General features: G+C 35.1%; 1 protein-coding gene across 14 annotated transcripts in view; it reads left to right on the top strand.

Annotated features, from left to right (window-relative positions):
- Window positions 1–13,034, top strand: part of PDE1A (phosphodiesterase 1A) — a 346,020-nt gene that overhangs the window by 235,581 nt on the left and 97,405 nt on the right. The gene's annotated exons all lie outside the window — the stretch shown is intronic.

Raw genomic sequence — 13,034 nt, 5'->3', positions numbered from 1 at the left:
TCAGGTCACTGTGTAGGCGTAGATTCGATCCTTGGACAGGTGCAGAGGTTAAAGGATCTGGCTTTGCCGCAGCTGTGGCGTAGGTTACAGCTGTGGCTCAGATTCAATCCCTGACCCAGGAACTTCCATATACCACAGATGCAGCCATTAAAAAAAAAAAAAAAAGAAAAGTAGTAGCAGCATGTTCTTGTTTCATGGATGAATCTCTTCCCTTATTTTTCTCAGTTTTCTTTTTAATTGAAGTATAATTGATTTACAATAGTATATTAGTTTCAGGTTTACTACATAGTGATCCAATATTTTTATAGATTATATGTAATATAAAGTTACTATAAAATATTGGTTATATTCCCATGTTGTATGTTATATCCTTGTATCTTATTTATTTTATACCTAACAGTTTGTACCTCTTCATCTCCTACACTTATATTCCCCCCCAACCTCCACTAGTAACCACTAGTTTGTCCCTATATCTATGAATCTGTTTCTGTTTTGTTATATTCATGCATTTGTTTTATTTTTTAGATTCCACATTTAAGTGAAAACACAGTGTTTGGGAGTTCCCATTGTGTACAGTGAAAACAAATCTGACTAGTATCCATGGGGATATGGGTTTGATCCCTGGCTTTGCTCAGTGGATCAGGGATCCAGTATTGCTGTGAGCTATGATGTAGGTCACAGACACAGCTCAGATCCCACACTGCTGAGCAGCTGTAGCTCTGATTCAACCCCTAGCCTGGGAACTTCCATATGCTGCAAGTGCAGCCCTACAAAGCAAAAAAAAAAAAAAAAAAAAAAAAAAAAAAAGAGAGAGAAACAAAATGGTTTTTGTCTTTGTCTATCCAACTTATTTCACTAAACCTAAGACCTTCAGGTCCATACATGTTGTTGCAAATGACAGAATCTCATTCTTTTTATGGCTAAGTAATATTACATTGCATATATATACCACATCTTCTTTATCCATTCACATATTGATGGGCACTTAGGTTACTTCCATATCTTGGCAGTTATAAATAATGCTACTATGAACATGGGGTTGAATATGTTTTTTTCAAAATAATGTTTTTATTTTCTTTAGATAAATATCCATGAACCTCCATATAGTTTTTCCATAGTGGCTGTACCAATTTACATTCCCACCATTAGTGAACTAGGATTCCCTTCCTCCACATCTTTACTAACATTTATTATTTGTTGTCTTTTTTTTTTTTTTTTTTTTTTTTTTTGGTCTTTTTGTCTTTTCTAGGGCTGCTCCCGCGGCATATGGAGGTTCCTAGGCTAGGGGTCAAATTGGAGCTGTAGCCACCAGCCTATGCCAGAGCCACAGCAACGCAGGATCCAAGCCCCATCTGCAACCTACACCACAGCTCATGGCAATGCCAGATCGTTAACCCACTGAGCAAGGCCAGGGATCAAACCCGCAACCTCATGGTTCCTGGTCGGATTCATTAACCGAGCCATGACAGGAACTCCTATTTGTTGTCTTTTTGATGATAGATCTTCTGACAAGTGTGAGGAACATTGTGGTCAGGTTTTTTGTTTTTGTTTTTGTTTTTGTTTTTTTTTTCTTTTGGCCCCTGTATTGTTTCTGTTTCCTCCAGGTTTCTTTATTTTGTTTAGATATATCCATGTCTTTCTTATTTGAGGTTTTCCTTCAATGCTTGCTTGCTGATGATAGGCCATTAATAGGCCATTAAAGAGTGTGGCTCCAAAAAGTGATTAGAATCTCTTTGTCATAGGTGGTGCTTGTCATCTGCTGGGCTTCACAAAAGAGTGAAGGTTGAACAAGTATGAATTGTTTGTTTCCAAAATTTCATTTCTCTGGGGCTTTTCAGTCTCCCCTGAAGTGAATCCCCCAGTCTCCATTCTGTAAATAGGTGGGACAAAGGTACTTGGGGTATCATCACTCAACATGCTAACTTTTATTCAATCCCCCTGTTTTCAATCTGTCAGTCCTGCCTAATTTCCAGGTTTGCTATAGAAAAAGGCAGGATGATTTCCTGCTATCAGAGGTAGAGAAAGGAAAGGCTTTAAAAAGATTTTCACTGGAGTTCTCTTATGGATCAGTGGGTTAAGGAGTCAGTGTTGTCACTGCTTTGACTCTGGTTAGTTGTGGCATGAGTTCAGTCCCTGGCCTGTGAACTTCCACATGCTGAGGGCATGGCCAAAAAAAACAAAAACAAAAACAAATAAAAAGATTTTCATCCTTTTTTTGAGCCTAAAGACAGATTCCTACGTTAGAAGATCTTTGGAGTGCCTATCTCCTGAGCCATTCTGAAGTTCTGTGGGAATTAATTGTCTTGCTTTTCGTTAATCACCCTTTGAAAGCTCTTTGGTTTGTGTTTCTCTTGCTTGGTACCTGCTGAGTCAGTTACCATATCTCACTATTTAAATTTTCCAAAAATGTGTTGTAAGCTTTTCCCTGCTATATTATCTTCTTTTTTTTTTTCTTTTTTTTTCTTTTTAGGGCCACACCCTTGGCATTATGGAGGTTCCCAGGCTAGGGGTCCAATCGGAGCTACAGCTGCTGGCCTACGCCACAGCCACAGCAATGCCAGATCCGAGCCACATCTGCAATCTACACCATAGCTCATGGCAATGCCAGATCCTTAACCCACTGAGCATGTCCAGGGATCCAACCCACAACTGTGTGGTTCTTAGTCAGATTCATTTCTGCTGCACCACTACAGGAACTCCTTATCTTCTATTCTTTATCCTTGTAGCACTTTTACCTTTTCAGTCTGTTTATGTTGTGTTAATGATGTTTCAGGGGTTAGTAATGAATGCCATCAGGCTTAAGTGCAAGCCACAAATCTCCTTTTTCTATTTCTTTTCTTTAAATTAAAAAAATAATAATTATGCCATAGATTCTCTGACCCAACTAGCACCAGCCATCCCCCATAAACACACTTTTCCAGAGTCAGGTTCCTCCACTCTGAGAGTGGCAATTTAGTCTCCTGGCCTTCCTGCATTTCCTGTGAAGTAGCTGGTCCTCAGCCTGTTGTGCATTTGTTGTGGACAGAGTTCACTCTAATGCTGATCGTTACAGCAGACTAGAAGTAGCCTTCCATTCAAGGTGCTGCTTCTCTTCATGAAAGCCAGGAAAATGTTGAATATAAATTGAGTGAGACCCCACTGACTTTAAAGCCCTACAGTCTTTCCAACACGCTCCTAGGATTGTACCAAAAGTCTCTAGTATAAGGGGATGGCATTGTAGGAAGTGTGGTAGAAGTTAGGCAAAAAAGACGGTGCAGTCAAAACTGATAATTTGAGGAGCAATTAACAAAGGGAGTATTTAAAGATGTTAGATCAATGTAGAAAACAACCAGGAAAATGCAGTACCTCTGGGCTCATAACATGGGGCTCCAGGGATGTATTATACCAGGAAAGAGAGTGAGAGAGAACTCTGAAGAGGGGGCTGTGTGGTAAATGACCTTCTTGGGGGGTGACACTCCAGGGAGAAGAGAAGAGTAGCACAGGGCTTTCACTCCTCCCTCGCTCCTACCTCCTGCTGAAGTTTTCCATTCCTGAAAAGATCAGGATCAGAAGCCTGCCTTAGTCACTGCATTCTCCCCCTCAGGGCAAGGAGCAGAGTAGATAGAGCCCAGTAGGGTGGGTCTGGAGGTACCACTTGAGCTCAGTGCTAAATATGTCTTCCAAGGTCCAAGAGTATGACATAAAATATTAAACTCTTCTCAGTGTCTCTGCTCTGTGTACACTCTGTTCCTGACCTTTCTTCCCCAATTGAAATAAATACCTACTAGTAGGCGAAGGTCACTACTTTTTCATCAGAACACATAGATTTATATACATGTATGAATATCTTTATTTTTATATACTGAATATATATTTACTATATAAAACAAATATATTTTATAAATTTACATATTTGTATAAATATTTAAATATATTATGCATTGATATACTTAAATGTTTAAATACTTAAATATATGTGTGTTTACTCCATTTTACTACACATATTCATTTAGGTATATAATCTTTCAAAGAAAATCCTTGGGTGGACAGAGCTCCTAGTATTTCAGAGGGGTGACAGTAACCAGGTGTAAATGATTGGTTCTCCCTTTAAAGTTAATATGATCTTAATTGTTCTTTGCCTCTAAGTGGGAAAAAATTGATCTTGAAAGCATTTCTAACTATTTGAGCGTTTGAATCTCTGTTCTTCAAAGGAATTCTTCAACATGCTAGGAATTACACAATGCCCATTTCTGTAATAAAAATTATACTCTTGAAGTAAAGTGGTAAATAGTTAACCTAAATTGCAATTTTGGGAGATGAGGGAAAATAATTATATATTCCTTTGTACTTAAAAATACACTTTTCCATTATATATTCACCACTTTGGTATGATTATTTTTCTTCTTTAAATGTAGAATGTAAATATATTTTAAAGGCTAATAATATTTGCCATGCAACTATTTTCATTTTTTCAATAATGTCAATTTTTTTTTGGTCGTTTGTCTTTTTAGGGCCACACCCATGGCATATGAAGGTTCCCAGGCTAGGGGTCCGATTGGAGCTGTAGCCACTGGCCATAGCCATGGCAGCGCTGGATCCTAAACTTACTGAGGCCAGGGATCAAACTTGTGTCCTCATGGTTGCTAGTTGGGTTCATTAACCACTGAACCACAATGGGAACTTCCCAATTGCTTTTTGAATTACTTATTCTATAAAATAAAGGTGTCAAGGAGCTTTACAATTATAACATTTGCCTATGTGAAAAAAAAAAAGTATCTTAAAAAGATTTTACATTCATAAGCCTTGCTTCTTAGGTTAAGGTTAGAATTTAATTTCCTGAGCATTAACCTGCAGAGTAGTCAAGACATTTTTATTGTCTAATGGCTTCTTATCATCATTTTGTATCATATTAGGATTAGAGGCAAGCAGGACTTACTGAAATGACATAGCAACTTCTAGTCCTGATAGTTCCTGTTTGCATGTTTTTGTGGACTCCTGAGTATTGCCATGCTTTAATGTAATATGAATATTTCTATAAATAGATATTCTTTTAGCTTTAGATTTTCTGCTTCTAAGTATGACATTCTTGACATTATGAAGACCATAGGCTTCTCACTCTTGGATTTCAATTAAGTCAAAAGTGAGAACATTGATAGGAATATGATGATTATCAGTTCTTTTAAATTTAAATTATCAATGTACATATCATTCATGCTCCTTAACATTAGGGGTATCCTGGGCATTTTTATCCTAGAATTAATGAAGACGTATATAGGACACACAGGATTTTTCAGTATTAGATTCTTAGTTACATAGGTAGTCCTTTGGCAAAATAGGGTTATGTAGCAATATCTTAGAAGGTAAGCTTAGAGTATATGAAGCACTTGATCATGAGAACTACATTATTTTATATTGAGTACTTTTTCATTTGGAAAGTGGCAGTTCTATATTTGAATAAAAAATACTCAATCATTTTCTACAGCTCAGTACTCGTTGTTCAAAGGTAGCAATTGTTTTTCTTCTGAAATTGCTTGATTGAATCACAGATCCCATCAATTATTTTCAAAGATGCTGTTTCTATTTTCATCTCTGCCTTCTTTTAAATCTCCTGAACATTAGAAGGTAAGGAAGTGCCACCAAAAGCTAAGAACATCAAAGCCTGTTCAGTACATAATATTCAGGATGATTTTAAAAGTCTTATGAATTATCAAAGATTAGTGTCATTCTCTTTGAAGAAAGATTATTAACAGTTTGATGCTGCTTTAGAGTTTTCATGTCTTTGATAGTGTATGTTAAAATTGTGTATTTTAATAAAGTTGATGAAAACTGAAGATATATAATGAAGCATCTATTTAGCATATGTCCTTTTTCTAACTCAAATTACTGATTACATATTTTATAATTTATGATTTGATAAGTATGGACATATGTATATACCTATGAAACTGTCACCACAGTCAATATAATTAACATTTCTATTACCCTCAAATGTGGATGGACATTTGGGTTGTTGCCAGTTTGGGGCTGTTACAAATAAGGCTGCTGTGAACATTTATGACCACTAAGGAAAACAGTATGGAGGCACCTCAGAAAACTAAATATAGAACTACCATATGACCCAGCAGTCCCACTCTAGGGCATATATCTAGACAAAATTTTCCTTGAAAAAGACGCATGCACCAGTATGTTCATTGCCACATTATTCACAATAGCCAAGACATGGGAACAACGTAAATGTCCATCAACAGATGAATTGATTAAGAAGGTGTGGTATGTATACGCAATGGAATAGTACTCAGTCATAAAAAGAACAAAATAATACCATTTTCAGCAACATGGATGAACTAGAGACTCTCATACTGAATGAAATAAGTCAGAAAGAGAAAGCCAAATACCATATGATGGCACTTATATCTGGAATCTAATATACGGCACAGATGAACCTTTCCACAGAAAAGAAACTCATGGCTTGAAAAACAGACTTATGGTTTCCAAGGGGGAGGGGGAGGGAGTGGGATAGACTCGGATTCTGGGATTAATAGATGCAAACTATTGCATTTGGAGTGGATAAGCAATGAGATCCTGCTGTATAACACAGGGAACTATATCTGGTCACTGGTGATGGAACATGACGGTGGATGATGTGAGAAAAAGTATGTGTGTGTGTGTGTGTGTGTGTGTGTGCATGTGCGTATGTATGACCAGGTCACTTTGCTGTACAGTAGAAATTGACAAAAGACGGTAAACCAACTATAATGGAAGAAATAAAAATCATTAAAAAAATTCATGTACAAGTCTCTATAAGGACATATATTTCTTTTTCTTTCCATCAAAGAATAGGATAGTTCAGTCATATGGTAGATACATGTTTAACTTTTTGAGAAACTGTTTTCCAAAGTGATTGTTACATTCGCAACAGCAGTGTATGGTATCTTAACTTACTTTACATTTTTGCCACTATTTGGTATGATCAGTTACTTTAATTTTAGCCATTCTAATATGTATTTGAATATATAATCATTATTGTTTTAATTTCAATTTTGATGACTAGTAATTTTTGAGCATCATTTCATGTTTGCCATGAATATATCATTTTTGGTAAAGAGTGTGTTCAGATCATTGGCAAATTTTGTATTGGATTGGTCATCTTACTGAGTTTTACAAATTCTTTGTGTGTTTTCTGAAAATCTCTCAGATATATGATTTGCAGATATTTTCTCCTAATCTGTGGCTTGTCTTTTTATTTTTTAGATAATGTTTTTAAACAACAGAAGTTCTTAATATTGGTGAAGTTCAACTTATGTTTTTTTATAGATAGTGCTTTAGGTGTTGTATCTAAGACATTTTTGGCTGACTCAAGATCACAGATTTTCTATGTTTTCTTCTGAGTTTATAGTTCAAAGATATATATTTAGATCTGTTAGACATATATGGATCAAAATTCCTTTTACATACAGACATTTCTATTGATGCAGCAGAATTTGTTGTAAAGGCTATCCTTTTTCCTCTAAATTATCTTTGCATTTTGGAAAAACAAAATAAATTGATTATATATTTGTGGGTCTATTTTTAGATTTCATAGTCTGTTCCATTGATCTGTTGAACTACCTTAGTGCTAATAACATACTGTTTTATGTCATTTATATTGTACCGATTACTGTAGTTTTTAAAATTTCTTGAAGTTCCTGTTGTGGCTCAGTGAGTTAAGAATCCAGTGTAGTCTTTGTGAAGATGTGGGTTTGATCTCTGGCCTGGCTCAGTGAGTTAAGGATCCAGTGTTGCTGCAAGGTAGCAGATACAGCTCAGATCTGGTGTTGCTGTGGCTGTGGCATAGGCCTCAGCTGTAGCTCTGATTTGACCCCTCGCCCTTGACCCCTACCCCAGGAACTTCCATATATGGGAACTTCTGCAGGTGTGACCATAAAAGGAAAAAAAAAGGTCTCTTAAGTATTAGAATCTTGAAGTATTGTAAATCCCCCCAACTTTGTTCTTTTTGTTTAATTTGTCTTGACTGTTCTGACTCCCCTATCCTATGTAAATTTTAGAATCAGCATGTAAATATATACAATAACAAAAAGACCTGCTGGGTGTTTATTTGGGTTGAATTGAATATGTAGATAAATTTCTGGAGAAAGTACATGTCAAAAATATTGAGTCTTTCTCTTTTTTGTCCATACCCACGGCATGCAGAAGTTCCTAGGCCAGGGATAGAACCTGTGCCAGGGCAGTGACCTGCACTACAGCCGTGACAATGCTGGATCTTTAACTGCTAGGCTATTAGGGAACTCCAACAATATTGAGTCTTTCAATCCATAAACACAGGACATTTCTTCATTTATTTAGGCCTACCTTTTTTCTTTTCAACAATGTTCTGTAGTTTTCAGTGTATAGAGTTTGCACATATTTTATCAGATTTATATCTTACATTTTTGGTGCTGTTGTAAATAGCATTGCTTTTTATTTAATTTCAGATTGTTCATTACTATTATATAGAATTATATTGATTTTGTATCTTTTTTATATTGCAAAATTGTTAAAATCATGTATTTTTATTACTTCAGGTAATTTTTAATATGTTTCATCAGATTTTCTACTTAGATAGTCATGTTGTCTGTGAATAAAGACAGTTTTATTCTTACTTTCTAACCTGGATGTCTTATTCTTGCCTTATAGCATTGGCAGTACAATTATGAATATCTGTGGTGAAAGCAGAGTATCTGTGGTGAGAGTAGAGCTTTATTCCCTATGTTTGGAAGATAGCATTCAGTCATTTAATATTAACTATGACATTAGCTGTAGATTTTTGAAGCTTTTTTTCAGGTGAAGAAGCTCCTCTGTCTTCCTAAAATGCTAAGAGTTTCAGGCAGCAATTGATGTTGGATTTTGTCAAATATTTGAATATTTACTGAGATGATCATGTGTTTTTTTAGTCTCTTAATATAGCGAATTACAATGATTAATTTTTCAATCATATAACAACCTTGTATTACTGGAATAAATCTGTTTAATGATGCATTGCTCTTTGACATGTTGGTGAGTTTGATTTCCTAACATGTTAATAAATTTTTACATTTACCTTAATGACATATCTTCATCAATATGTTACTGCTGCTTCTTTTTCTTCTTCTTTTAATGTTTTCATCTAGTTCTGTAAGGGTAATTTTGTACTCCTAGAATTACTTGGGATTCTTTATGGAAATGTTTGTAGGGAATAGATATTGCTATTCCCTTTAATGCTTGTCGGAATTCACCAATGAAGTCTTTTGGACCTGAAGTTTTCGTTGTGTGAAAGTTTTTAACTACGAAGTCAGTTAATCAGTTTCCTTTTGAAATTTGGTAGCTTGTGTCTCTCTCTCTCTCTTTTTTTTTTAAGGCCACACTAGCAGCATATGGAAGTTTCTGGGCTAGGGGTGGAATCAGAGCTACAGCTGCATTCTCCACCACAGCCATGGCAACACCTGATCCCAGGTGCATCTGTGAACTATGCCATAGTTTGTGGTAATGCAAGAACCTTAATCCACTGAGCAAGGACAGGGATCAAACCCGCATCCTCACGGACACTATGTCAGCTTCTTAACCCATTGACCCATAAGGAAAACTGATATCTTGTGTCTTTTAAGGAAATTGTTTTATTTTTCTGAGTTGAATTTATTGACATAATGTTGTTAAATTATTTTTTAAATTTGTAACCATTTTAACATCTTTGCTTACTAATTCTATCATCTTTGTCATATTTGAGTCAATTTCAGCTGATTGATTTTCATCCTCATAATGGATCAGTGTTCTTTCTTTGAATGCCTTGTAATTTTTTTTTTAGTAAATGAAAAATGAGTTGGGTAAACATCATGTACAAAATATTAAAAATTATAATGGAAGCTAGAGAGATTTAAATGTTGTTAGCGAGGGATAAATGAAGTGTTGTCTAGTTTCTAAGTAAAAGAAGATCACAGTGGATAGAAATCATCAAAGGGCCTAGATAGCATCCCAGATATGCCTAGTCATTAAATGTGATTCAGGCAGCTAAAGATGGGATATGGGAGAAAGAGATTTGAGTAAGAAAGAAGAGCTTGACTCTAGAGGGATGTGAGAGTGTTTGAGGCACAATAACTAAGTCAGGTTGCTTGGAATTTAAGGTGTGTATAAACAAAGTAACAAGAAGTGTATGCATTCCAACATTTGACTACATTATTTGCATAAGTGATGCCATTCCCAGAGATTGCAGGTATCTTGAAAATTGGTACTATGGTGCACATAGACATGTAAGTGTATCCTTATATATACATTCTTAGATGTATTCAAATACATAATTTTTTTTACACAGCTCCAGGTACAATAATAAATGCTAAATAATTATTTATTTAACTGGCTTCATCTGCTTATGAACAGCTGGTCTATGCTGTTTGATAGAACAGATGTTAACTTGTTTTGCTGCCATGCAGTGTAGCCAGTGGAGCCTTCACCTATAGACTGCTGGATTACTGGGCCAGAAACTACTCAAGTTAGAACATCAAGAATATGTACATATCTTAAGCTTAGGGAACCAGTAGAATATACCTGGTCCTGGTATTAAGAACACTATTTCACACTCAGCTTGCCTACTCTGATGAAAGAAACCATATCATTAGAGTTTTTACTAAATTAAGGGAACTTATTTATTTTATGCAAATGATTTTATGATTTCTTCTTCAGTTCTGAGAATTTATCCATAGGATGGTTTAGGAATGAGGTAAATAATCTATAACTATCTCTCCTTTAAAAAAAATTACGCAGATGTATACAATAAAGCCTTAATGGTTGGAAACCACCAATTTAGAATGTATGATTACTTGAATTGATTCATAATAATGTTTGGTCTTGTATTATCTATAAAAAAAATGAAATTATAGCCTAAATAATATTGTTGGGATTATTGTATGCATAAATTGATTACAAAAGCAAATTCAAAATTACAATAACAATTATACAAATTGTTTCATTATTGTGCTGTTCTAATTATAAATAATCTTTCTACAATACAGAGTTTTTCCTTTTTCATAAATAGAAATGTGTGCTCACTAAATGAAATTAGGTGCATACTAGTAAGGGAGATAAAGAAAGCCCTACTAACCACCCCAAAATGTTTCTCCTTCTAGTTTTTTGGTGTTGACATGGTGGGTTTAGGGGTATGTTTGTGTTTGTCTGTCTGTCTTATCCGTTGGGATTGGGTTCAGCTGCAGTTAAAAGAAATCTCAAAATAATAGTGGCTTGAACACAGCATTTTGTTGTTGTTGTTGTTGTTGTTCTTTCATGAAAAAAAGTCCAGGGGTAAGTGGTTTCATTCAAGTAAACTCACATCGTGGAATCCAGGCCACTTCCATCTTCCTTCTCTGCCATTCTTAGTGGGCAGCTTCCTTCTACCAGGTTATTTTATGATTCTGTTCTACTGCATAGCAAGAAGTAAGGAACAAGCAAGGGGTAAAAGAGAACCCCTTCCAGCAGGAGTTAGCCTTCTTCAAAATAATTGTTCTGACTACCATAATCATTGCACAGGCAAGATCTACTGATGAATGCTCAAACTAGTGATTGAAAGCTTGAAAAAAAAAAAATTATTCTGAAAGTCTTACTCAACAACCTTCTCATTTCCGTTACCAGAATGTGGTGATTTGACTACATGTAGCTTCAAAAAGCCTGAAAAAGGTAGTTTTTTTAAGTGATGAAATTTGCTAATCAAATAATAATAGAGTTCAGTTATTCAGAAAAAAAGGGGAGTCAAACATTTAAAATTCTTATTGTTTTACAATCCAAATCGTACAACCAAGCTGTCCAACCAAGCTATACTAAATACTTTTCACAAGAAGGAGACATGAGTGGTGTATTTTTTAGCCATCACAAAATGTGAAACTCATTCTTTTAGTTTCACACATAAAAAGCAGTTTCAGGAAGTATAATGTGCTTGACTTAAAAAGCATTACAAAAATGCTCCAAAACTCTATATGTTGCTCCCTTATCACATTCAGTGTTGTACACAAATCTCAAAACCAGGCTCAATTTTTCCTAAGTAACCTGTTTTAGTTGTTATTTTTGTTTGTTCTGTTTTGCTGACTCTGTACAAATAAGACTTATTTATTGGTACATGGAATTTATTTTGAAATGTTGTTTTCCACTAAAATTTTATCACAAAAGTGTATGATATAAAAAATATTTGTTTATAGCTTCCTGCCTAAGAAGTTTCAATTTAGGTGTTGGTTTTTCAGTGAAGAGATAAAGTGTTTCTAATGGATGGAGCAAGGTCAGATATCTTTGCTGAAATTTTTAATTTGTCTTTATATCCTAAACCTTGGTTTTGGAAATCACCCAAAGTAAATTTTCAGAAAATCTTTTACTCTATCTTTAAGACAGTGCCTAAATATAGATGTACTCCATTCCCTCTGAAATACCTTTTCTCAGGAACAAAATTAAATTCTGTCTGCTGACCTAGGAAAATGGATAACTAGTCTTCACAATGTTTATTTATAGTATGTAGAGAGTAAGGACTATGTTTTCGTCTTTTATCCAGTAAAGGGCAGTATCTTCAGAAATACTTGGTTTATAATTAATGTATAAAAGTTTCCTAAAAATGTTAGATACTTACTGAGGTAATTTGTATTATCTTATTCCATGAGCTATCTATTGCTGCATTAAAAATTATACCAAAATTTAGAGCCTTAAAACAGTAGCATTAAATGGAGTTCCTTTGTGATGCAGCAGGTTAAGGATCTAATGTGGTCACTGTAGCAGCTTGGGTCTCTGCTGCGGCACGGGTTTGATCCCTGATTGGGAACTTCCACATGCTGAAGGCATGGCCAAACAAACAAACAAACCAATAGCATTAATTACTTCACAGTTCTGTGAGTCAGAAATCCAGACATGCTTTAAAATTTCTCAAACAGTTGGGACACATCATCCTATAGGCAAAAATAAGAGAAAATATTTCACAGTTTTGCCACAGGTGAAAAACCATTTAGTAAAAACACTGAGCATATATACATATATATATATTTTTTCTCATCTTAATCATTTCTCTTGTGTCTTTTGCT

This window comes from Sus scrofa, chromosome 15 (genome assembly GCF_000003025.6).
Source record: "Sus scrofa isolate TJ Tabasco breed Duroc chromosome 15, Sscrofa11.1, whole genome shotgun sequence".
NCBI classification, from domain to species: Eukaryota; Metazoa; Chordata; class Mammalia; order Artiodactyla; family Suidae; genus Sus; species Sus scrofa.
Note: the sequence above shows the minus strand (reverse complement) of the source record. Positions and strands in the feature narration are given on the sequence as shown.